The following is a 25,621-nucleotide window of genomic DNA, read 5'->3' on the forward strand; positions in this document are numbered from 1 at the left end:
AATACCCCAAAACCCCAAGATCTTAAAGGGATTAAGCGTATCTCTTCTGTCAATTGTCTTGATAAAAACTCCAACACAATGAAATCGTGTTTTTTTCAAAACCAGACATGAGAATGTGTTTACTTCGTATTTTGAAGACAAACAAATAAATCAATAAACCTAACACTTTTTCTAAATTGATGTAATAAATATATTTTACTAATTGATAGAATTTGATTCATTTTCCAACCATGGCTGTGTGTAGGAAAATTGAACGTAAGAAGGGTGTAGAGTAATCTCTGAACTGAATTATCAAAAACGCTACAATTGCAACGTTGTCTTCTTATTAAAGAAGAAAAAAAGACTCCTCCCCACTCCTTCTTAGTATACTATTATAATCAAAGTGATATGATAATATCTCAGTTGGGATTGGGGTCTTAATATAAACCGAAAATCATTTCGTTTAGCTTAGCCGTTTAGTCATACATAAAATTGGACTACAATAACTATTAAGTTATTTAAGTATATATACTGTTATAAACATGTATAGTAGCCCACATAAAGTGACTTGTGTCATTCACCTCCCACTTGTTCTGCGAATAGAGGCAACGAGACTATATATACATGTATAAACAGAGAATAGGCTTTCATCTTCTCTGATAGAAAAGTGCACTTTCTGCTACTGGCTACACTGGTTTGACGTATTTCCGTTTTAGAATGTTATTCAGGATCGAGGCTATATGAGACGTGGACCTACAACTTCACGTGGAATCCGAACCATGAGATCCCATGGGGGAATCGAACCACGGTCTTCCGCGCCAAAGGTGCGTATGCAAAGCTATGAGGAAGCTAGGGGATTTGTGCTGTGACGCGGGACCAGACATTTGGATAGATTAGATTGCATTAGGTTAGGTCGAGTTACCATCAAAACAGGAGCGTGTAAACATTTATAATTTGGAATAGGGAAATTACTATTTGCATATAAATACGACGTACGGATATATGGCATAAAAACTACAGTGCAAGAAACACAAACCCACCTGTCCTAGGTGGCCACTAAAAAACACGAATGATATCTAACAGGGTAAGGCGAGGCTGATAGGTCAATATGGGGGCGCGTCCGAAGGGAACAGGTGCGTCTGCGATGATGGGTACATGCAAAAGAAACGTTAGTGGAAACGGGCGGGTTTTGGCAGTGATACGAGTTTCAAGAGCACATCATGGTCTCATGCAGGTAACGCTCCACTTGTAAACATAAAATACAGCCTGAGTACACTATGTATCTAATATATGAAGCGAGTTACATCCAATATTATATATATATATATAGTGGATTCCAAATGCAGAAAGGCAGGTGGTGTCAGTGTGATGTCACAGATAACCATCATACTGAAATATAGTGTTCTAGATACAAAATGATGAGACTTTTTTTTTTTTTTGTTTTGCAGAAAAAAAAAATTGTTGGGCCGACTTAGGGTGCTTCAAAGTTCGAGGTCAATTTTGTCACAAGTTTCGGCGCCAAATTTGTAAACGGCCGTTTCTCAGGAACTGTGAAAGATATTTCAGTCGGGTTTTTTGTATTTGAAAGATAATGGAAAGGCCTTGCAAATGCATACATAACGACAGTCATATGCAGAGTTTTAGATGTGCTATTAATGAAAAAAAAAAATCTCGAAAAGGCCAGCCTAAAAAAAATATGTAATTTGCAGGATAGTTACAGCAATACCTCTAGTTTCGCATCCATAAATTACAGATTTATTATATTATAAATGTGTTTAATTTCAGATTATAGTAAGTTCAAGTACAATAAATTGGAACCCACAAAACCACATCCATTCCTATTTTTTTTTTTTTTTTTTTTTTTTTTTTTAAATATTAGAAACGGTTCACCTATAAATCTGCCAACATTGTAAAAAGGTTCGACTTGGAGCGGTGACACGGGAGTATGAAAATTAAGTTCTGAGAAGTACTCTTTTCCGGGAAAAGAAACGGGCATAAAGATTCCCTTAACACTATCACGGAAGAGTTTGGATAGATTTGTCATAAACTTGGAAAATGAAATAGGGATACTTGTTAAATCAGGTCAACCTGATTGCTACCGTACACTTTATCGTTTGAATTTGACCTTTCGCGATTTTCCGCTATGGCTCCAGTAAATGTAATAGTTCTATATAGAACAATATGTGTATGCTTCAATATCATATCTTTTTCCATAAATGTACATTGTTTCATATGCTAAAATATGACAACCGCGTTTAGGTATATTTGATATTTAAAGAAATGAATGGATGAATAATTTTAGTAGAATTAACCAGTATTACTATCCTCACACAATTTCGAACCAAAAATTCACTGCTATGACTAACGAAAATCTTGAAGTTAAATTAAATAGTAGTTTTCTAACAACAACTAGTAATTTCCAAATAGATACATATAAAATAAATATCTTCCTTAAAGTCGGAACATCTTACCGTATCGAACGAATTCGTCGGGCCAAACGACAAATCGGTTAGGTTGGGAAACTTTAAAAAAATCACCAGAACAACTTCTGCACAAAAGAAATATTAAGTAGTCATCATACCCCCATTCCATACAAATACTTACTGATTTCAGGCAAGCGATTTCTTATCTGTAATACGAATCTTCGTTACGGTAAACTGCAGCTGTATTTCCTATTTGCAAAGCAGCATTCGAACTAAAGAAAAGTGCCATGATGGGTGTATACGTAAGATGCTTTTTGTCTTGAAGCCTAAAAGAGACAAATAACACAGCTTACCTTTCCCGGAAATAAACAAAGTCATCAATAAAAAAGTACACAGTTATTGATACAGTCACCCACAGAAAGAAGTATCTCCCCCTGCTCGCTTGAATTACATTAACTGAGGAGGATTTCATTTGAGCTTTCAAATGCCTGGCCATATATGCAATCCAACACACAAGGAAACGTTGGTACACCTGAAATGGTTTTGCAGTAGAAGGATGATATGATAAATGTGCATTTCTCCACTCTAAGATAAATTTCTATTGTTATGAGCGTTCTCTCTAATGAACACTATATATCAATGACCAGGGTTGGCAAAAATCGTTAAAAAAGTTTTGTTTTAATAATTTTGATTTATTTATTTAGATTACGTATGGATATAAATAAATTTGATTAAAATTAACGTCCTTATGCAACAATGCAGTTATGAAGGACGGGACTTATAGCTTTTTAAATAGGGTTGCAAGATCTTACGTTTCTCACGTAAGCTTCACGTTTCCCTCGCACGTTTCCTGTTATATGTTTTCACTTTCTGTAAAACTATTTCTTCCGCTTTCTTAATAAATAAAATGAATCACAGCCCTGGACATTTTATAAATGTATTTATATGGTATTGTTAGTACGATTTTTTTTAATTAGAGGAACTTATTTTTCTCACAGTATTAACAACGCAATCAAACAATGTAACTTGTTATTCAGAGAGGAAATACATATTGCGTTTTTGCCTCTTATCACCTCAACTTTATGGTTAACAACAACTTAGTTTTAGCACCTTAGCTATCATATGTCAGCATCGTTCTACTCATGTCGCAGTTTCGATCGAGCGTGATATAATGAGGTCAGGAACCGAAGTTAGTGTGAACTAATAAAAGCAGAACTCCAAGTGATTGTAAAGTTTGATAATGTCCTGTAAGGACTTTCTGAACGTATTAAAAAGAATATGGGAATGTTAGGAGATGCAATCTTTATTAAAATACGGTTTAAAATCAACCAATATTTATTTATTTATTTCTGGACATCGCACGCATCTATGCCCTCAATCCCGTCATTTATGAGGAATGATGTCCCTTGGCCACCACACTATCCGGCGAAGAGGGAAGGAAAGAAGCGGCCTGGGACCTTTATGTCATGTACCATCCCGGCTTTCACCTGATGTGAATGAGGAAAACCTCTGGTTGTCCTCACCAGGAACCGAACCGGAACCTCGCACCAGCAAAGGCAACTAAGATCTGCATAATATTTTTGATTGAATTTGAATGAAGCGTCTCTCTTAGCACCGAGAAATGAGACGAAGACCTATCAATTAACGTGGAATTCGAGCCACATAATCTTTCACTGGTAATTGTAATATACTTTTTTGTGTGTGTTTTGTGTGTTACAATTGATTTTAATGAACTGTCCCAGTTTGCAATAAAAATTATTATGCATTACTATGTCTATGTACGTTATATATAAAGTCCCAGTATCACTCGATGGGTATCTGGACAAAGGTGATATGTCCATTTTTATTCAAAAATCAGGTTTTTACTGATATTGTCCGTTTTTTTTTTTTTTTTTTTTTATTTGTAGCACATTACATAAAAACAAAAGAACCTCCAGCAAATATTCCATTAACAAAAACAAAGTTTTGCATGAACGTCTGATTTATGAGATGCCTTGAATTTTGTGTCCTGCAAAAATTAAATCACGGACATATCACCTTTGTCCAAATACCCATCGAATTATCTTCATTTTTTTCCTAAAAATTGGAAGATATTCCTTTTCTTTCTCCCTGAAAAATTGGGATCCGAACCGCTACCTTAAATTGGGATCCGAACCGTTACTTGATTTGCACCCGAGAGAAATTCTCCGCCATCTGGACTCGAACAGTGGACACATTGATCACAAAAGCAACGAGTCTACCGACCTACAGAGGACATCTGATAAAAATACGTCATACTGATCTTACATACTTGTGAATATTTCAAGGGTTATATACAAAGAGAGAAAATGTGAATGATTGGATCGCGACTCGAACTCGGATCTTCGGCATGAAGTACCGATACATTAGCTACTACACTACCCAGTTTACTCTCCCAGATCAGCCATACACCCTCTCAACTCTTGAAGTCGGTACTATTTACTTACATCACATGGCTTGTACAACAACCTAGCTATTGTGTTTGGACAAGCCAACGTCCATATTCAGAACGCTTTTGACGGTTGTATTATCATTATACATATTAATGGAAGGAGGAAATAACCGAATTTTTTTACACACTAAATCCTCTGTAAGTGCGAATTCAATGATATACAAAGAATGAAAAATTCAGAACACCTTTGACGGTTCTATAATCATTAATTAATATTTGTTCTGAATATGGACATTGGATTTTTCAAGCACAGTAGCTAGATTGTGATGTACAACATGTGATTGACTTCAAGAGTAAGAGAGTGTATAGCTCTTCTAGGTAGCGTAGTGGTTAACGCATCAGCAAGACATGTCAAAGATCCCAGTCCAATCATCCACTTTTTTACTGTTTGTATATCATGCACCTACAGAGAATTTAGTGTGTAAAAAATCCAGCTGTTTCTTCCTTTCATTACTATATGATTTCAAGAGTTACTTCAAAAAGACAAAAAGATACACAAGAGAAATCACTGCACAAACTAATACACATTATTAAAATAAATGGACAATTTCAAAAGACTGCAAGTGAGAATTCTGCATTGCATTTGTGATGTGTAGGCCCAGGTAATTAACATTTGTGATTGTTCTCTGCTTTGTCATTGTTTGAACAGTGTCAAGTGGCAATATTGTTGTTGTGCAGGTTGTTTTTTTATATGAAATTGTTGCTACATGTGGACTATAAACAAGTATGATGGGTAAGAAATGTGACTTGTCCCCACGTGAACAAGACACAATTCCTGCTTTGCACAGCTAAGTTACATCTTTAAGGGAGATGGCTGGAATACTCAAAATCCACCATTCGACGGCAGAAAGAGTAATTCACAAGCAAAAATAGTATAAGAAATCATCCCTTCGTCAACAGTAAGATAGAAGAACGAAAGCATCACCCAGAGAAGATCGCCAAATTAAATCAATAGCACTGCAGAATTAAGGAATGACTTTCCCAAAAAGCGTTTCTATAATTTGAGATGATCTTGACACTGCAGTTACTCGTACGACTGTATTGTCTTAACTGTATGAAGAGGATATTACGAAGAAAAAACAGCCTGGAAAGTCGAAACTGACAAAAACATAGAAGATTTCAACACGTAGGTTTGTGGGGCGATATGCTACTTGGACTTATGACAACTGGAAACATGTTTTCTCCGTTGAAAAAAGTTTAGAATAGTGGGGAAACGATAGTGGTGTGAAGTTGTGGATACGAATGAGCAGGAACATGATACGAATTTTGTTTAAGAGATGCGAATATTCAGTTACTGAGTGATGGTATGGGCTTGCTTCACCACCAAAGACGTCAGAACAATGGATATATGTGAAGAGTCATTTGCTGCACAAAAAAAGTCTTCAAATTCTGGTACGTAAAATTCTTACAACAGCTAAAGATAACTTTCCTGAAGAAAATATGAACTACTTCGTTTTCCAGGACGTTAATGCTTCATGTCACCGAGCGAAAATCGTTAAAACGTGATGCAAGAATATTACTCAAAGACTCATGTGGCCTCCAAACTCACTTGACATGAATCCAATTGTAAAGTTTGGGTCAATATGAGCAGAAGACTCAATAGACAATTATCTCGGATAGAATGGAACTCACGGAACAGATAATCCGTGAGTGATTCCATGAAATCGAGTTTGTATTTTGCAATAGCCTTGTCACCAAAAGGCCTCGACGATTCCCTGCACTTCCTAAAGCCCATGGTCCACACACAAAATCTAGTTTGATGTATTGTACCTCTCAGTGTTCGTACACAATATATCTTACTTTTAAGAAATTACATTTTTTGTTTTGTGCTATTATTGTTGATCTTTCACACTTTTACGTATAATTCTTCCCACAGCCGTTTATGCTGAAAACACACATAGCTACTAATGTATGCATATAAAAAACCTGAAACTGCGGCGAAAGTATTAAGAATGAACTACTCATGAAGAATATGCATTGTAATATTATCAGCAATGCATGTAAAAATTCATATTGATTAATGCATGTTGCGAAAACCATATCCGAGCAAGTGTCGCTATTTTTTTCTTTACAGTGTGTAGATCTACCAGGGTTCGAACTCGGTATCTATGACTAGAAACAATATAGTTACTTAATTCATTCACTCGAGAACTTTTGGAGACCACACTCTTATAACGATGAAAACAAAAATAAAGCTTCAAAGATAAACTTAACAACATTGCACCTAGACATTATGGTTCAGAATGTAAGGTAAAACAGATCGCTTAACAGCAAAAAATTTGGAGTTCTAAAATTAATTCAGTTTGCGTATAACATGAAAATATGCTATATAATGTATACAAGTGTACTTACCTGTCAAACTGAGATAACTGAACAGGGTCCAAATCCAGGCATAAAAATTAGCAGGATCCATTGTGTTCAAAAACATGTCTTTCATTATCATCTTTTCCTGAAAGACTTCCACCTTGACGAAATGGATACTACACGGCTTTCTATCGCCAATAAATACGTCTAAAAAGCATGAAAAATAATATTTTCATAGAAGAGAAAACAAATATGCGATGATGGACGTAATAAATCGTAATAGAAGAAAACTTTTAATTAACATTTGGTTATCTGAAAAAACATTTAAAAAATTACTACCTTCCATGCATACAAATTGTCTTGTCTACTGGACCACCTAAGTTTTTCGTGAGATTTTTTGAGATGGTAGAGGACTAGAATTAGTATAATCTTCGGTCAGGAATGGGAGATTGTCACATAACAGAGGTGGCAATTTACTAGAAGATAAAATAAAATAAATAAAGACGCAACAAAAATCTCTCATAACTTCGTTTCTAATTGAAGCACATCGAACTACCAACGTTTATATTACAAATAATATCATATTAAAATAATGATTTATCAAATCTCATGTTGTGACCTCTGCTCTTGACTCACCACAGAAGTGTATAATTCTACTTTTCGTCTCTGTTTTATTTTGGAGTTATATTAGGAATATGCATTTTAAAAGAATGATACAAACATCATATTTGTATAAGGATCAGAGCCCTACACGGGCCGGGCATCAAGCTAGACCGGGCCGGGCACATTTCGGGCCGAACCGGGCCGGCCCGGATACTCTGAAAAACGGTTCGGAAACTAATGTTGTCAGCCTATTTGTTTTTTTAATGTCCTCCACTACCTCTATTTTTGCCGTGTTTGTACGGTCTTACTGTCAGCCTATGTTAATCGTAATGTGTTTGGGAAACTGACTCTTTATTCAAAACTGCGGTGTACTGGTAATACTATTACTATTACTATTTCTACTACTACTATTACTACTTCTACTATTACTACTACGACCACTGCTAATTCTATTACAAGTGCTACGACTTCGCGTCATAGTTGACATGTCTGGTGGTACCGAATTTACCTTCTAAGTACAGAATAAAATGGAGAAATGCTAGTTATTATGGCCAGTCTGCGCAGAATGTGAACCGATGCTTGATCTACGAGGGAGAACTGTGGCTCAGTAGAAAAAACACTCACATCTGGTGCTAGAGGTCGTCGGATCAATCCCTGCTCATGCTATGTGAGCTTTGTGGTGGACAAACATCGTGTGCGTGTGAGTTTCTGGGGTGGTCCCGCTTCCTCCCACTGTTTTCTTTCCACCAATTCATCCCATCATCATCCATACAGCCTGAGCCGTAGTTACCTAAAGAACGTATGATAAAGTCAAGTACTTGACCTACTAAGTAGAATTTGGTACGCTACCATTGGACCACGGAGGCCAAAACCATGAACTGGCATGCTCATAAGATCAGTGCAATTTGTAGTAATGTTAAATTAGCAAGGCAAATATCGAATGGTGTTACATGTTCATGTATTGTTTATAGTATGATGCTACAAATATAACAAAATATAATGATCAAATAAATCACCAAATCGCCAGGGTCGATTAGGTGTTCCTGGAACGGTGGCTCAGTGGTTGAGCGTTCACCTCTGGTGTATGGGATCCCTGGTTTGACCGAGCTCTCGACAAGTGAACTTTGTGGTGGACAAACACCGTGTGGGGGTTCGTGGCGTTCTCCTGTTTCCTTCCACTTTATTTATTCCACTATTTCATTTATTTCTCATCATCATCGTCTCCTTTAGGCTAGTTGGCATAACTTGGAACCACCTACCAAGAAGAATAAACTAATGGATTGGGAAGATAGACATTAAGTCTCTGGTGAATTTGATGATGAAGTAGACATCTACCTCAACATGTCATCATGTGTAAGAGAACTAGATATACTGCAGTGGTGGAAGCAACAAGAACAAACATTACCAAAATTGTGTAAATTAGCGCGTCAGTATCTCTTCATCCCTGCTTCTAGTGCGTTTACTAAAAGAGCTTTTAGTACTCAGGAACGGAGAAATGCTCTAAAGCCTGAGACTGTTGACTGTTTCCGTGCTATTCGATGCGTACAAGGACATACAGAAAAGCGATGTTCATTTTGCACTATTGGTTTCTTAGGAAATCTTATATTTTCATTTTCTTAATATCAACTATCCCTTCTATTATATGTGATGTTAAGAGGCATTTTTAATAGCTGATATCTATACATTTTTCATTCAGGGGACTTTTGAGGTATTTTTCGTTCAACAATGATATGTATGGATTTTGTTTTGATTTACTGCCTCGCATTCCGTCATATAGCTCTGTTATTTTCTTGTTACGAACCGTTCCAGGAACACTTCATCGATCCTGGGGTCTGGTTGATTTATTTGATCATTGTTTATTGTTATTATTATTGTAGCATCGAATTATAAAGAATACAGGAACATGTAATATGATTTGGAATCTGCCGTGCTAATTGAACATTACTACAAATTGCGCTAATCTTATGAACACGCCAGTTCATGGTTTCGGCCTCCTTGATCTAATGGTAGCGTAACAAATTCTAATTAGTAGGTAAAGGACTTGACTTTCTCATATGTTCTTTACACAATTACGGCTCAAGACGTATGGATGATGATGGATGAATTGGTGGAATGAAGACAGTGAAAGAAAACTCCCACGCTCACGGTGTTTGTCCACCACAAAGCTCACATAACACGAGGAGGGATCGATCCGACGACCTCTAGCACCAGATGTGAATGCTTTACCTACTGAGCCACCATTGCCCCTCGTCAAGCATCTGTTCGCATTCTACGCAGACTGGCCATAATAACTAGTATTTCTTCGATTTTTTCTGTACTTAGATTGTAAAGTATGTACCACCAGACATGTCAACTCTGACGCGAAGTCGTAGCAGTTGTAGTAGTAGAAGTAGTAGTAGTAATAGTAATAATTGTAATTGTATTATTATTATTATTATTATTATTATTATTATTATTATTATTATTATTATTATTATTATTATTAATAATAATAATAATAATAATAATAATAATAGCAGTAGTAGTAATAATAGTAGTAGAAGTACAGTACTTTACACTCCTGAATAAAGAGTTAATTTCCCAAACACATTACAATTAACACAAGCTGCCAACATTAGTTTCCGATCCGTCTTTCACAGTGTTCGGGCCGAGCCGGGCCGGCCCGGTTTGTGGCCGGCCCGTTTCGGCTCGGTTAGAGCCCGGCTCGAGATTCGGGCCGGGCCGGGTCGGGTCGAACCGGGCACATAATTCAGATCCATCCGGGCCGGGCCGGGCCGTCTTCGGGCCTGGGTTTGCAGAGCTCTGATAAGGATATCATAGTCAGTTATTCCAGAAGTTTGAAGAGGAAGGCGCAAAGATTTAAAAAATATATTTTATAATACTAGCATACATTACCCGCTTCGCTGGATTGAAATGAAAATTTAAACGCACAACTCCGTATCTCATGTGTGTAGTACCCGTGAAATATGCTGTTTTCGTTTTAAGTGGCATGGATTTAAACAGCATCGGAAAGATCATTGATCATCTCGGCGACCCCGAAAACCATGGATTCCACACAAATATTAGTTATTTTCGATCATTTATATATATATAAAATCGGAAGTGTCACAGTTCATCTCAGCGACCCCAAAAAACGTGGATTCAGCACTAATATCGGTCATTTTCGATCATTTTTAAATCTCTCTTCCTCCCCTCCCCCAAGTTGCGGGGTAGAATTTGAATTTAAACGGTATAGAAAGTATCATTGTTTATCTAAGCAACCCAGAAAACTATATATATTCAACACTGATAGTGGCCATTTTCGATCGTTTTTATATATATCTTTCTTCCCCTCCCCCAGTGGCGGGGCTGGTTTTGGCTTTAAACCGGATCGGAAATGTCACTGTTCACTGAATGAAAACTATGGATTAGACACTAATATTGGTCATTTTCGATTATTATTATTATTATAACTCCCCCTTCCCCATCCGTGCTGCGGCACACGGGATCAGAATTGTCACTGCTAATCTCAGTTATTCCTTAAACTATGGATTCGACACTAATATTAGTTATTTTCGAACATTTTAAAATGTTTATCCCCCTCCCCTACGTTGTACACCCCTCCCCAACTATCTAGGCTGAACTTGGATTGAAACAGTATCAGAAGTGTCACTGTTTCTCTCATAGACTCCGAAAACTATGGATTCAACACTTATATCGGTCATTTTTGATCATTTTTAAATTCTCTCCCCTCCCCTCTTGTATATATAGATCCTCCTCTCTCTCCTCCGTGCTGCGGCACACGGGATCAGGATTGTCACTGTTAATTTCAGTTACTCCTAAAACTATGGATTCGACACTAATATTAGTTATTTTCGGCCATTTTTAAATATTTATCCCCCTCCCCTACGTTGTACCCTCTCCCTCCCCAACTATCAGGCTGAACTTGGATTGAAACAGCATCAGAAGTGTCACTGTTTCTCTTATCGACCCCGAAAACTATGGATTCAACACTAATATCGGTCATTTTTGATCATTTTTAAATTTCTCTCCCCCTCTCCGACGTTGCTTCGTCAAAGTGAATAGCCTAAAGTAATCCCTGCCCCTAAACTCATGTATGTTGAAAATTTGATTGAGATCGGTTGGGTGGTTCAAGAGTGATAAAGTCACAAAGGCAGTCATTTTAATTTTAACTTTTTTTTTTTTACATATATCTGACCCCTCCCCTTCCCGTAGGTTGGCTCGTCAAAGTAAAACGATAAAAAACACCCAAGGCTCAACACTCATATATGTTAAAAATTTGATCGAGATTGATTGGGTGATTCAAAAGTTATTAGGTTTTATTAGTTTTTATTTCTACATCCCCCTCCCCTCCCCTAGGATCTACTGTTAAAGTGAAGTTACAAAAATGTTTCCAGATCCGAACCTCATGTATCTTGAAAATTTGATTATTATCTTTATAATAAGGACGCATGAACACATCACGAGGATAGGTCATTACGAGAGATAATTCGATCTGTTAATTTAAGCAGGATCTTTGTATATCAAAATCATATCTTGTACCCCTAACTCCCATTTGTGTTGAAGTAATTATCTTCATAATATTTTGATCCTCTCTAGAATCATCCTCAAGCATCACGTCTGCGCTTGAGGATGATTCCAGACAAGATTGAAATATTGTGAGATTAATAACTTAAACACGAATGGAAGTTAGGTGTGCAAGGTAGGATTTTGAGTTTAAATATATGTACTCAAGAGTACAGTTTAGTAATTCAAGATCTTGGTATGCAATATTTGGAGAAAAGTCTGGAACAATCAAGAACTTATGGGGGAGATGTATCTAATCTAAAGCAGTTATGTACGATTAGAAGAAATTTGCCTGAATCTAATGGAATCCAGTAATGTCCTGTAAATAGGATCACGCTTAATCTCAATTACTACTAAATTTCGCTTTAAAACACGCGATATTGAAGATGCTGTGTACCAGAAGAATTTTAACAGTTACTCAACATACTTTCAAAAATCCATTGTGTAGGTAGATGTAACAATACATATATGAGGAATATTGGATGTGTTACACGCTTATATGTGTTTCTATACAATACGTATATGATGCAGTGTATAAAACACCATTGTCTTTTTAAACAGTATCCATTTAGCTAATTTTTATAGCTCTTAATGTGATTATTCCTGAGAAATCAAGTACATTATATACAGGGTGAGCACGAAGTCGCTTTATTCAATATATAAAGATAAGCTAGGTGACTTGACAATCTTTATTGTACTTACAAATACTGCTTGTCTCTCATCATGTTCAATGCACAAGATACAGTATGTTTCTTCAACACTGATTTGCAAATATCATGACAACCGAGGATTGTCACCCAATCTCTCGAATAATTGTTCGATTAGCTATTTCGAATGTTCTAAATCCTGTGGTTGGCCACAAAACACCTCGTATCTGACAATACCCCACATGAGGAAGTTGCAAGGTATGAGGTCACATGTGGTGGTGGCCAATCTATTATGTGTTGTTTAATAATTGACAATTTTATTTGAGAATAATTAAAACTTTTTTAAGTCTCTTTTCAAAAGATTAAAAGTATAAAAGAAATAGCAATATTCCATAAACGTCAAGAATTTCATCAGCCTTACAAAAGATTGTAAACAACTTCTGGTGAAAGGGAAAGTGTCCTGCCCAAACAGTATAAAAAGCCTCTCTTTCAACAACAAGCTAAGATTCGGATACCTGAACTTGGTTAGGCTTACTGAAGTACTACAAGAATGGCAGCACACTCTCCTGGCCAAGTAAGTTGTCTTTTCCTCTACGTTTTGATCTTGTTATAATGACTTTGGCTATTGTTAGATTGTTGGAAGGTTTTCCATTCACAGATCAAAATACTACACTATCACTACCATTCATTAGATTTGTTGATTTTGTTCATAAAATCATTGATATCATTAAGGCTCCCATTAATTTGTTGTGTCCATTGTTTGAAATGTTTCTGCATGAGCTAACGGCACCAATACTACAAATAGGATTAAGTATTTCCTCTCTTTGTGCCTTGTAATAGCTTCAAGCAGAATGTGACCTTGTTTTGTTGTTGTAATTATCATGAAATAAAACATGTTAGCTAACTGTCCATTAACCCTTTCATTTCATATCAAAACATATATTCTTAATAGTAATAGTAATAGTTAATAATATTCAACAATTAATATTCTCTGATTATTTGAATATTCTTAACATTATAATATCTAAGAAAAACAATAAATTTTATTTTTAAAGAGACGAAACAATTATACCAGCCAATCACTCCATTTATCGAAAAGTTGTTCCAAGAAATCCCTCACAACAGCAAAGTGAGGTGGTGCTCCATTATGTTGCCACATGAACTAAATGTTTTTGTTACGAGAGTTGTTTTAAAATTTCTGGAACGACAACTTCCTGAAACATCTGAAGATGTGTGTTACTAGTGATAGTTCCTTGGAAAAGGATTGGTCCTGTGGCACCACCACTCCAAGAGCTCATTCGTGGCTAAGCAGTTAGCGGACGCGCCTTTGGCATAGGCGACCGGGGTTCGATTACCGGCGGGAGTTCATGTGGTTCAGATTCCACGTTAATAAGTAGGTCCCGTCTCATATAGCTTCGCTGCTGAAACAGACGTTAAAACTTAAATTACACTCAAACTCAAACCACCACTTCAAATATTACCTCGAAAAGCAACATGGGACGTCTAACTCTTCTCTCACAATTTCGTGTGGATAGTTATCACTCTCATAACACAACTGTGTTTGTTTATGCGACCATTCATCTGGAATGAGGCCTCATCTGTCCACAAAATTCGTTTCCGGAAGTCAGCTTCATTCCAAATGAGAAACCACTCACAGAACTCAACACGCCAGTATGGATCTCATTCGTGCAATATGTGCAGAAGCTTGATCGATAAGGTTTCATCTTCGAATCAAACAACATGTTCCTTAAAGAGGTAAGTGTCATTCCCAGTTCACATGCGCACCTTCTTGTAGACTTCGGGCTGCATACATAACTCTGAGCAACAAGTTCAGCGTACCTTCATTTTGTACATTTCTTGGTAGGTCATACACAGAAACTGCAGCCTCAAATTGTTGGCTCAGGTTTAACATGGTGGTGGTTCTAAACCTGGAAATTATCTTCTGAAGTCTACTGTCACCACATTTGTGTTTATGTTGTGTTTCCATCAAGCCTGTAGCACGAAAACACGTTGTTTCCTTGTTAATTTGTTATTCATCTCAACAACTGAATTGCTCGATACAAACAACTCTTAAGCAAAACACGCAGAAAACATGGTTGCCATTCCCAGCCACACCAAGCGAGACAGTAGGGCCAGCTCTATTACAAAAAAACGCTCACTCATAGCTCGTTTATTGTCTTTCTTTAATTGTTTTGGGGAAAGCGATTTTGTGCCTACACTTCACATCATACGAATTCAACCGAACGCATCCGATTTGGATCAAAATTACGTGGTGGTAGATCTTGACCTGCTATACAAGAATGTGAAATGTTATGATGTGCAGACTTTCGGTTCCCGAGCTATCAGCGGCAAATTTCGAGTCATATTTTTCAAAAACATAAAACCATACACTGAACTCATCAGATTGGAACCAATCTTGGCATGATGGTAGATCCCTACCTGCTGTATAAGCGTGTGAAATATAACGTTGTGCAGGATTTTGATTTCCCCGTTATGGGCGGTGAAGTTTTGAGTCATTTTTGAAAACACTAAGCCATAAATCGGACTCCCATTCAATTGAAATCAAACCTGTCATGACTGTAGAACTAGACCTGCTGTATGGGCGTGTAAAATATGTTGAGCAGACTTGCGATTCCCTATTTGCGGGCGATCAAATTCTGAGTCATATTTTCGAAATTCCGAACTCATCTGATCAGGATTAAATGGGGCACAATGGTAGGCCTTCAGGTTCTATAGAAGTCTGTGTGAAATATTATGGTGGTATTCTTTTGGTTCCTAAGTTATGCACAAGTCAATACATTGAGCATAAGAACGTAATAAATACTATATAAATAGCAATGAAAGGCCAATCTTGGAAGAAAAAAAATCAATCGAAGCAGGATTTTCACAATTATGCATATTTTGCTTGTCACGAACTTCTTATATTTTACAGTTTATTTTAGGCTGGTGAATAAATATATGTTAAAGAAAATAATTATACTGTACATATGACTCGCATTCACAATAACGTTAAATTTAAATAAAATATTTACTTACCAACTACCCTGTTGTTCTTCATAACGTGATAGCTAGCGCTAGCCTACAGTGTATGCTGCCGCAGGTTGAAACTTTGTCGAAAGTGTGAAGTTATTCAGACACAGTTGCTGTCCTGTCCTCCATAAACTAGCTACTTAATAAACCCTAGAATGCAATAAGATGGTACTATAGGATGGTCCACATAAAAGTAGCCTAGCCGGATAACCGGTATTACCACGCACGGCTACTTTTACGTAGGTCATCCTTTATTATCCGATAGGTACAATATGTTACATAAAATATTTTAGGAAGGAACCATAAGACAACTGATTCTGTCTTCTTTGTATGTTTCAACTAGAGATGCAAGGGCTCGGAAAAAAACCGGCTTTTTTGGAAAAAAACTCGGTTTTTTCTGCTTTGCTTTTTTGCTTGGGAAATTTTGGGCTTTTTTCAAAATTCTGCTTTAAATCGATAAAGCAGACTTTGTTTCGCTTCTCTATAACACAGAAAGTCATTTAATTAGTGGTTGATGTCGATAATAATATAAAACCTCGAAAGTAAACCATGAATTTCGAAAAGATATTTTAAACAATTTTACTTCAACATTTTTACATTATGAATTCCAAAGGATTAACCAATGTATATAATAAACACATTTTAACCTCCTATATACAAAAGTAAGCAGAGTTGGCAAGAACCATCGTTGTTTCTGAAAATGCCAAAAACCCGTTTTGGGGGGGCAGTTTAAACCAGGCTTTTTTGGGGTTTAAACCAGGTTTTCTGATTTAGATATTTTGCTTTATGTATTTGTATTACATATTCACAGAAATAAGTTTGTTTCGCCTTGGTGTTATTATTCAACAACGGGGTTATGCTGGAAGAGGTCCCATAAGCTTAAAGAAGTCCGGTCAGTAAATTTCTTAAATTGAGAAACTCCCGCCCTAGCCATCGGGAAAATCCCGTCATTCTTTTAAATGTAAAACAATAACGGGAAAATCCTGTAAAATTTAATTTGCATGTAAAATTTAAAGGTCAACGTATTATAATCAGTACGCTAAAACTGAGTGACACACAATCATAGTCAACGTCTTGCGAATAAAATCAGAAAAATAAACACACTGCTGAACAAGACTGCACTTATTTAATATAAAAACACATTTACACGTGACGTTTCGATCTTCTATCCAAGATCCTAATCAGACGTGAGTGTACGTCTGATGAGGATCTTGGATAGAAGATCGAAACGTCACGTGTAAATGTGTTTTTATATTAAATAAGTGCAGTCTTGTTCAGCAGTGTGTTTATTTTTCTAAAACTGAGGTATTAAATTACAAATTTAGTATGTAGGTATCATTGAAAGTCCAATCCAAGCTAATGTTGGAAGCTAAGTAGGCAATCGATAAATTTTACCAATTTTAATCAATATATTTAAGCAACCTTCGCTTCTTTATAAAACAACAGGCATGCAGAAATATATAATTTGGTTTCGTTTTGTATGTTTAGGCTTAACATCCTTACGTAATACCGAGGTTATCAAGGAGAAGACTTTCGCTTAAAGTGACATCCGAAAGAGTACTTGGTTTACACATGAAAGAAGGGTTGTGGTTCGACCGACAATTGAACATGGGACACCTTGATTAAAAGGTAAAAAGGAAATAAGACTAATGCAGATGGTTTGACATGTGAAACGTCACTATGAAGTTCACACGATTCGCATTTTTGTTCTTTTAATTTTTTTAGTTTAAACCAGTTATTTAAAAAAAAAAACAGCTGGTGTAAACGAGCCAAACCTAAGAGTAAAAACTTCTTTCAAAAAATACACAAATAACTAGCAAAATTGTATGTAGTATTTTTACTTCAAAATATTCCATACCCTCTTTTGAAACAAAATAAAATTAAAATAAAACATAAGAGAAATACTTAGATTTGTATGATACAATTAAAGGCTGCACATGGTTCTGTATATTCTTGAAATTCTACAGTCAAGTTTTTTATAACCACCATCAAGGGCGCCCATCAGGGGGGTTAAGGGGGCGCTTGCCCCCCCTAGAGGAAAATGTACTTCAGAATATTGAAAATCCAATAGGATTTTTACATTAGTTACAGCAAAATTTGAAACTATTTTTGAAACGTCGCTTATACTTCCCCTCCTTGGAAACCACAACATGGGCGCCCTTGACCACCATCACGGTTTACCCAGTCCTCAAGTTTTCTGAATTTTTAACAAGAGGGATTCAACATATCATTACGGAACAAAAAAAAAAAAAAAAAAAAAAAGACTACGGAATATATTTAAGTTAAGCTAAATACAACTGCACAACAAACGTGACTGAGTGGTTGGCTTTTGCGCTTCTATCGGGAAGTCCGGGATTCAACCCAGCATTCGACCATTCTGACAAAGCCTTCCTTCATTCCATCTGAGAATGTAGAAATAGTGCGTGTACTGGCCGACTAGGAGTGTAGGAGTTGGCCGACTTCCTTTCTTATTGTTTTTAAATCGTTATTATTACTAATTACCAGCAGTGACGGTTTTGCGAAGGTTAGAAGATCGGTCTTTCGGACTGAAGCCTGTTCTCCAAAGTTGTGGAATGTCTAAAACGAACGAAATATCTATTAGTTATGCCTTTACTCATAAACTTTAAGCTCCTGTCATATAAAAATTACGTATGTTTAGAAAAACTAAACATTAGTAGTAAGAAAACCCCTCCCAAAACACTTTTTTAAATTCGCCACTGATTCTCAGTATAAAATGATCTTCAAGGTTGTATCCGGAAGATTATTGCTAAACATATAAACAAAACGAAATATTAGTTATGCCTGTACTCATAAACTTCAAGCACCTCCCAAATAAAATTAGGACTTTTTAGAAAACGAAACAATCAGAGAAACCCCTCCCAAACTACTTTTCTAAATCCGCTATTGATTATTTGTATAAATTGGTATTCAAGGTTGTATCTGGAAAATTATTGCTAAATCATTGCACAATTACAGTATAACAGAAATGTGCAAATACGGTTTGACGGACATATTCAAAAGCGTATGCTTTGACGGATATATAGAAAAACGTAAGTTTAACTTTCGTGCTAGAAGCTGGAGTACTAAGCTCTTAGAAATGAAACACGGATGACAAACTAAAATGATCTAGAGAAGGAAAAAAATGTCGATAGCTCAAAAGTTAAAATAAAGTTAAATAACCTGTAAAATTGCCCTCAAATACTACATTCTTCATGTTAGCTTTAATTCGTAAAATATGTGCTCCATTCATCTTGATGGTGAATTACAGAGCTAAATATGGCATTCAGGTCGTGGAAATCTTATCTAACTATAGAATATACTATAAGAAAGCTATTTGGATAGAAAAATCATGAAAATGAAAAAAGGCAAAATTTCCAAAATTCTCGGTTTTTTTCCAAAAAAGCCGGCTTTTTATGTGAAAAAAACCATCGATTCAAAAAAGCCGGCTTTTTTGCATCTCTAGTTTCAACTGTACAGACAATTTTGAACTATATATCGTATCGAAACATATATTTTAAGAACCAAATTACTATGATGCTTAAGTTAAATGTTGAAAATAAATAATGTGAAACTGACAAGTGGTTCTCTGTACTATAATAACAACTGACATACCCCTCTCCCCCGATATATTTGGTCTAGGAATTAATTCGTGCGGTTGGTACGCACACATTGAAGCTGCAGTACAAACACAAAATACATAAATACCTTAAGAAAAATATTGTCCATCGCTAGCCACCACTTTCGCCCATCTGTCAGGCAATGTACGGATTCCGTGGCGAAAGAAGTCCTCATCCTTGGAAGCGATCCAGTCAGAGACCCATGTTTCGATATCTTCTGAAGAAGTAAACCGCTGTCCAATCAAATCGTTGTTCATGCAATCGAACAAGTAGTAGTCCGAAGGAGCAACGTCTGGTGAATACGCCGGGTGGGGTAAAACTTCCCATCCGACATTTTCTAAATAGGTTTTGACCGGTTTTGCGACATGTGGGCGAGCGTTATCATGTTGAACAATAAGTTTATCATGTCTGTTCTCCCATTCTGGTCGTGTTCTGGCCAGAGCTTGCTTCAAACGCATTAATTGTCGTCGATAACGTTCTCCATTCATAGTTTCACCCGGTTGCAGCAGCTCATAGTACACCACACCTTTCATATCCCACCATATGCACAGCATAACCTTTGCACAGTGAATATCTCGTTTTGGTTGTGATGGACCTGGTTCACCTGGTTTCACCCAGGCCTTTTTTCGTTTAGGGTTCTCGTAATGGATCCACTTCTCATCACCCGTAATAATTCGATGCAGAAACCCCTTTCTGCTCTGTCGTTGAAGCAGCAATTCGCAAATGGTTTTTCGTCTTTCAACGTCTCTGTCTTTCAATTCATGTGGAATCCAATGTGACATCTTTTGAATCATTCCCATGGCTTTCAAGCGTTTGGAGACTGTTGTTTGATCAACGCCTAATGCTGCTGCAAGTTGTTCCTGCGTTTGACACGAATCCTGCTCGAGCAATGCTGTCAATTCTTCGTCTTGAAATTTTTTTGGCTGTCCAGCTCGCTCTTGGTCTGCCAAGCCGAAATCACCACTTCTAAACCGTGCAAACCACTTCTGACACGTTCGCTCAGCTAGAGCATCGTCACCATACACTTCCACCAAAATACGATGACTTTCAGTCGCACTTTTCTGCATGTTAAAGTAATGCAGCAGGACACCCCGCAAAAACACTTTATCAGGCACAAATTGCGCCATGTTCACTTAACTACAAACTGGTGTTGTTGACGCTTTAATCCACTGCCCTATACTACGAACGATACGCGATGACAGGGGTTTGCAACACATGTGTGGATACACGGAACTGTGGGACGCTCCGTTCGTTGCGCCATCTCTTGTCCACCCGCACGAATTAATTCCTAGACCAAATACTATAGCAAGTATTAGTCTTGGAGCATGGGTCCATGTAATGTAGGGTATCTTAAGGAAGGAATTGCCAAACCGCTGTACATCAATGTAACTTAACTTGGATGATGTAAATATTGAGTCTATTTTTTAGAGGTTGTAACCAACGCAGCAAAACACACTTTGAAATTATAATTTCGTATTTATTTTACCCACCATGACTTCTTGTAAAAGGGGAGAATAGAAGGCCTATTTACTTAAAAAGCAAAACGGACGTAGAAAAGTGCAATTTTAGTGAATTAAGCTAATTCTTTGGACACTTCTTCCACTTGTTAGTAACTTAGCTGTTTCTCAGAAATAAAATATATTTCACGACATACCTCATGTCATTTAGAAAAAATGCGTGGCACTAATGACAATGGCACAAGTGACATGGGCTGGTCACTTCTCTACAATCTATTGTTATACCACTTGTTTTTTCTGCGTACCAATCAGTGGCGTGGCGTAACACTTTGACGATTGTTACCGGTTGTTGATATTACAAGTATCTCTAGTTTTTCAATATCAGAAAATCTAGTACTTTTTTCTTTTAGTGTAGCAACCATTTCAAACTATAGGCATTGGCATCAATTTTTTAGGGGGGGGGGTAAAATCTCACTTCATTTCCCTTGATCTTTTTGAAAAATGTGGCTATTCAGGTTCTTCCATTTTTTACTAGATAGAATCGAAACCGTCTCTCAATAATCTTAGATATTCTTCAAATTCATCTATTTTCTTTTTACAGTAACTTATATAATGAATTTTCTTTTCTAAGATATTGAACAAGATTTCTTACTTTATCCTATAACATAAAACAGCTCAAGTAAAAAATTGAAGTCAAAACTTTGAAGGGTTTGATAGAATTTTGCTACACGAACTCTGATTTGAGAATCCCATTTACCGATGTTTTCGTCGTGGATTTAAACAGTCCTAACAGTTCATCTTTTAAGCTATACAGCACATCATTTATCCTACTTCTATAGTTCCACCTTGTGTTTGAGGCTGTTGGGGTACTTTTGTTGACTACATAGTGCAGAGACTTTTGTTCTTTTTGAAGACTTCGAGAAAAAAGACGTAAGTCACGACATAGTTTAAAAAAACTTACTCTCTTTTGTACAGTCAACGGACTTTTCTAAAACTGAATTAAGCCTATGGGCATAACTATGAAAAAATTAAGACTTCTACCTCACCAACCATAACCGAAGCTCCATTTTTTGTTTGAGCAACAAGTTTTCCGTATTGGAAACTAGTCACAGTCAAACATAATTTGGGACAGCAAACTACGGTATGATGAAGACAATTGCACAGTTCTTTTTCAAACACATCAAACTGCATCAAAGTGCAAATTCAACTACTAGGCTAGAGCTGCAAATTTGCTGAATAGAAAGTACTCTATACTAAATTAAAAACAAATTATTTTCAATTAGCATAAATCCTAAATAATAATAAGTATTCGAATTAGAAAGAGCACCGGAAACATTTCTACTTCTCTCTATCATTACTATTCCCTCTTGATCTTGAAACAGTTCCCATATAGCACAATATATTTCATCGATGGGCATTCATGTATATTTAATGACACGCTTCAGAGACTGACAATATTTTTGCTCTTTAAGGCACGAGACAACTACCATCTAATTTTTTCTAGCGTTTAAACAGCTAGAAAATCTCAGTAATAATAATAATAATAATAATAATAAAATTCCCATAGCTCAAACTAACAGTCAATAAGAAACTATTTTGAATCAAAGCAAACATATTAAATTTGTTTGTTAGAATATCCTATGGAATATACTCTTCTTATTCTCTATTGGTATATTATTCAAATTTAAAGGTAACATATTTATATACAAAGTCATGCGAAAATGATATTTTAACATATAAGTCATGCACTTCGGAACATACAGTCTCACAGTGGCAGGTGTTCAATGCTATTGCTATGAAAAACCTGCTGCTTATATTTGTCTGAAATTGTATACTGTTAAGACAATGTAATAACCTTACGAATATGGAAATTACAGCCAAATTTCCGTTCTTGGAATGGGAAAGCAAACGAAACAGTATAGTAAAATCACTGCCAGCTCGATCCTATTTAGCGAGAGGAGAGCGGGTAGAGTTAAAACTGGCTTATGGGGCCGTTGCCACAGCAACCACTGTTGCCATAACAACGAATCCTGTCACCGCTCGTCCATCTAAAACTGATTGAGGAAAAAGGAAGCGGCAACAAATGTGATGCACAGAATAAGTCGTGAGTGGGAACCCCTCACCCCTGGTGGGGATGTTCATGAAGCTATCAGCTTATGCCTAATTACATTAGAATATAATTTCCACTTCTTAATTTCGAACATACTAGGTTCGATCGAAACGAGAAAACTTTTTTTTCGGACTTCTAAAGAAAATAAAGTAAAATAAATAAATACATGACCGTGTTTATTACATATAGAATTCCCAGTCACGACCCCCCTTCCAGTTTTATTAAAAAATAGAAGAAGAAGATGAAGAAAAGAAAGAAGATAGAAGAGGAAAGATATAAAGTAAGAAGGTGATAAAGGGAAAACTGTTACTAGATATTTTAAGGAATATGGTAAAGGAAAGTGAATAATTATCTAATTGTGATCATTTCCAATAGCTATTGGGTGAATGTCTGGTATTAGGGTGATCAAAGATAGACACATGTTAACCCATACATCCCCGATCTAGATCCATTTGACCCCAACTACCGAATTATCCCAATCTAGCTCGGAGATAGATGAGAAAGTTTAATTTTACCGTTTATTCAATATTTCCAGAAGGTTTAGACTAATATTCAATATTTGAAAAATGAACGACGAAGTTGATGGCATGTTAGAAACGACCACAGGAAAAAAAAAAAATCAGAGTATCACATATGTGTCGAAGATTTTGACTTTCACAGTTCTCTCATGATGATCATTCGTTCAGGCTACTTCAGTCCTTTTTTCTTCCTTCATAGAGCCAACTTAAGTTAGTATTAACATTCAATGAGTTCAATTGATAACTACCAATAATTATAATAAGTCACATATGTATGACAAGATAATTGGTGCACTTAATACTAAACCTACATTTCACTCACACACACATTCATACAGGACAATGTATACTTCGGGTTGTATTTGGTTGAATTAGACTAACCTAACTACAATGCTATAGACATTTATTACATTTCAATAGAAGAAGATGTAGTTTGACATAACAGAGGGAAAAAAATTTAATACATGAAAAGAATGTTTCATAAACATGCACAGAAATTCGCTACTTTCAGCAAGATCAAATAACACATTTCTCTTTTTATATATATATATATTTTAAAAGTTGGATTACATGAAAAAGAATTAAAACCAAAGACGAGACAAGAAAAAAATTCAAGAGTCAATATATATTTAAAACTCAGTGCAATGAATACATATCGTTGCAGGAAAAGAAAAAAAATAATTGGTTAATCATTAAAAAAAAAACTTTAGTAATATTTTATTGAGTCTTTGTCTCAATAGGAGACGTATCGACAGTTTTATGAGTCTTTGTTCTCACGTCGATAATAGCTCCCCTTTTTTTTTTTTTTTTTTTGTTTTCAACTCTCTTTACGCACTGTGGTTGGTGTCCATGAGAGTATTCAATTGTTTTTATTTTAACTATAGACAACTAATTGCTTCATATCACATATATGTATATCTATATTTCTCATTTCGTCACTCGACGCACTTTATCTAAAATTTCAAAGTTTGTCAATATTAAGGAAAACTTATCAAATCCAGTCACAGATATTGGGAACATATTTCCATATTCCGGGATTCACATTAACTTATTAAACAGATTTCAGTTTGTTGAATTTAAGATCACTAATTTTTTCCTAGTATAGATCTTGTAGTCAAAAATTCTAGATACTGAATAGTTTGGTGTCCGATCGTAGGGGAAGGATTTGTTCCATGTTTTACTGATGGAAAAAGTCGTTGGAGAGGCGCACTGTTTCGTAGGTTGCTAATTTCACTCGCAAAGTAAATTTGGGTAAGGATTAGGGTTATTCTTATTTATCTTACGACCCGCTACTTGTTTTATTCACATGCGGTATTTAACATTATATTCAACTTTAATAGTTACAGACATCAGTAACCACTCAACAAAATGTAATTTATTACAATATACGCGGTAACGCTATATGTCACAAATAGTTGGTAAAGGTCGGGTGTCAAAAACCTATGGCAACCTAAATAAAACCAGGGTAAATACCGAGCCCATTACATACATACTCGTATATATATATATATTCATATTATTCAATACAATAAATTTCACTTTAATATCCATCGTAGTATTTCGTCGACGTTTAAATCCTACATAACCGTTCATATTCGACAAGTATTCATATTTTATAAATATTTATATTTTATTGGCTCAAAGACAAAAACAAAAACCCTGACTATCAAAAATTCACTTTTTTTTTTCCTCATAAGGTTGCAACATTGTAATTTATATGTATAAACCCGATAATCAATAATCATTTTCAATTTACTAAAGATCCGCGTAGATATATAAAAAATAGTTGACATAAGAGGTGGAAATGCAACAAAATGAGCAGGCACGTAACTTTTAAAACTATGTAAGCACATATATAGATGTATATATAAAAAAAATCAATGTTATTGGAAACTAG

The 25,621-nt window shown here is 36.0% G+C and overlaps 1 protein-coding gene across 9 annotated transcripts in view; it reads right to left on the reverse strand.

Moving 5' to 3' along the window:
- Positions 1-25,621, reverse strand: part of LOC145688034 (uncharacterized) — a 188,010-nt gene that overhangs the window by 129,398 nt on the left and 32,991 nt on the right. For 7 of the 9 annotated variants that reach the window (XM_081761725.1, XM_081761723.1, XM_081761726.1 and 4 more), the window contains 3 exons: positions 16,029-16,172; positions 7,225-7,383; positions 2,584-2,728 (listed from right to left, as the gene is read on the reverse strand). The exons of 1 other annotated variant lie outside the window; for it this stretch is intronic. The gene's annotated coding sequence lies outside the window, so the exon portion shown is untranslated. The remainder of the gene's footprint in view (positions 1-2,583; positions 2,729-7,224; positions 7,384-16,028; positions 16,173-25,621) is intronic. One more of the 9 variants, XM_081761728.1, reaches the window with a different exon arrangement.

Source organism: Thermobia domestica, chromosome 6 (genome assembly GCF_964235325.1).
Source record: "Thermobia domestica chromosome 6, izTheDome1.hap1.1, whole genome shotgun sequence".
Taxonomy (NCBI): domain Eukaryota; kingdom Metazoa; phylum Arthropoda; class Insecta; order Zygentoma; family Lepismatidae; genus Thermobia; species Thermobia domestica.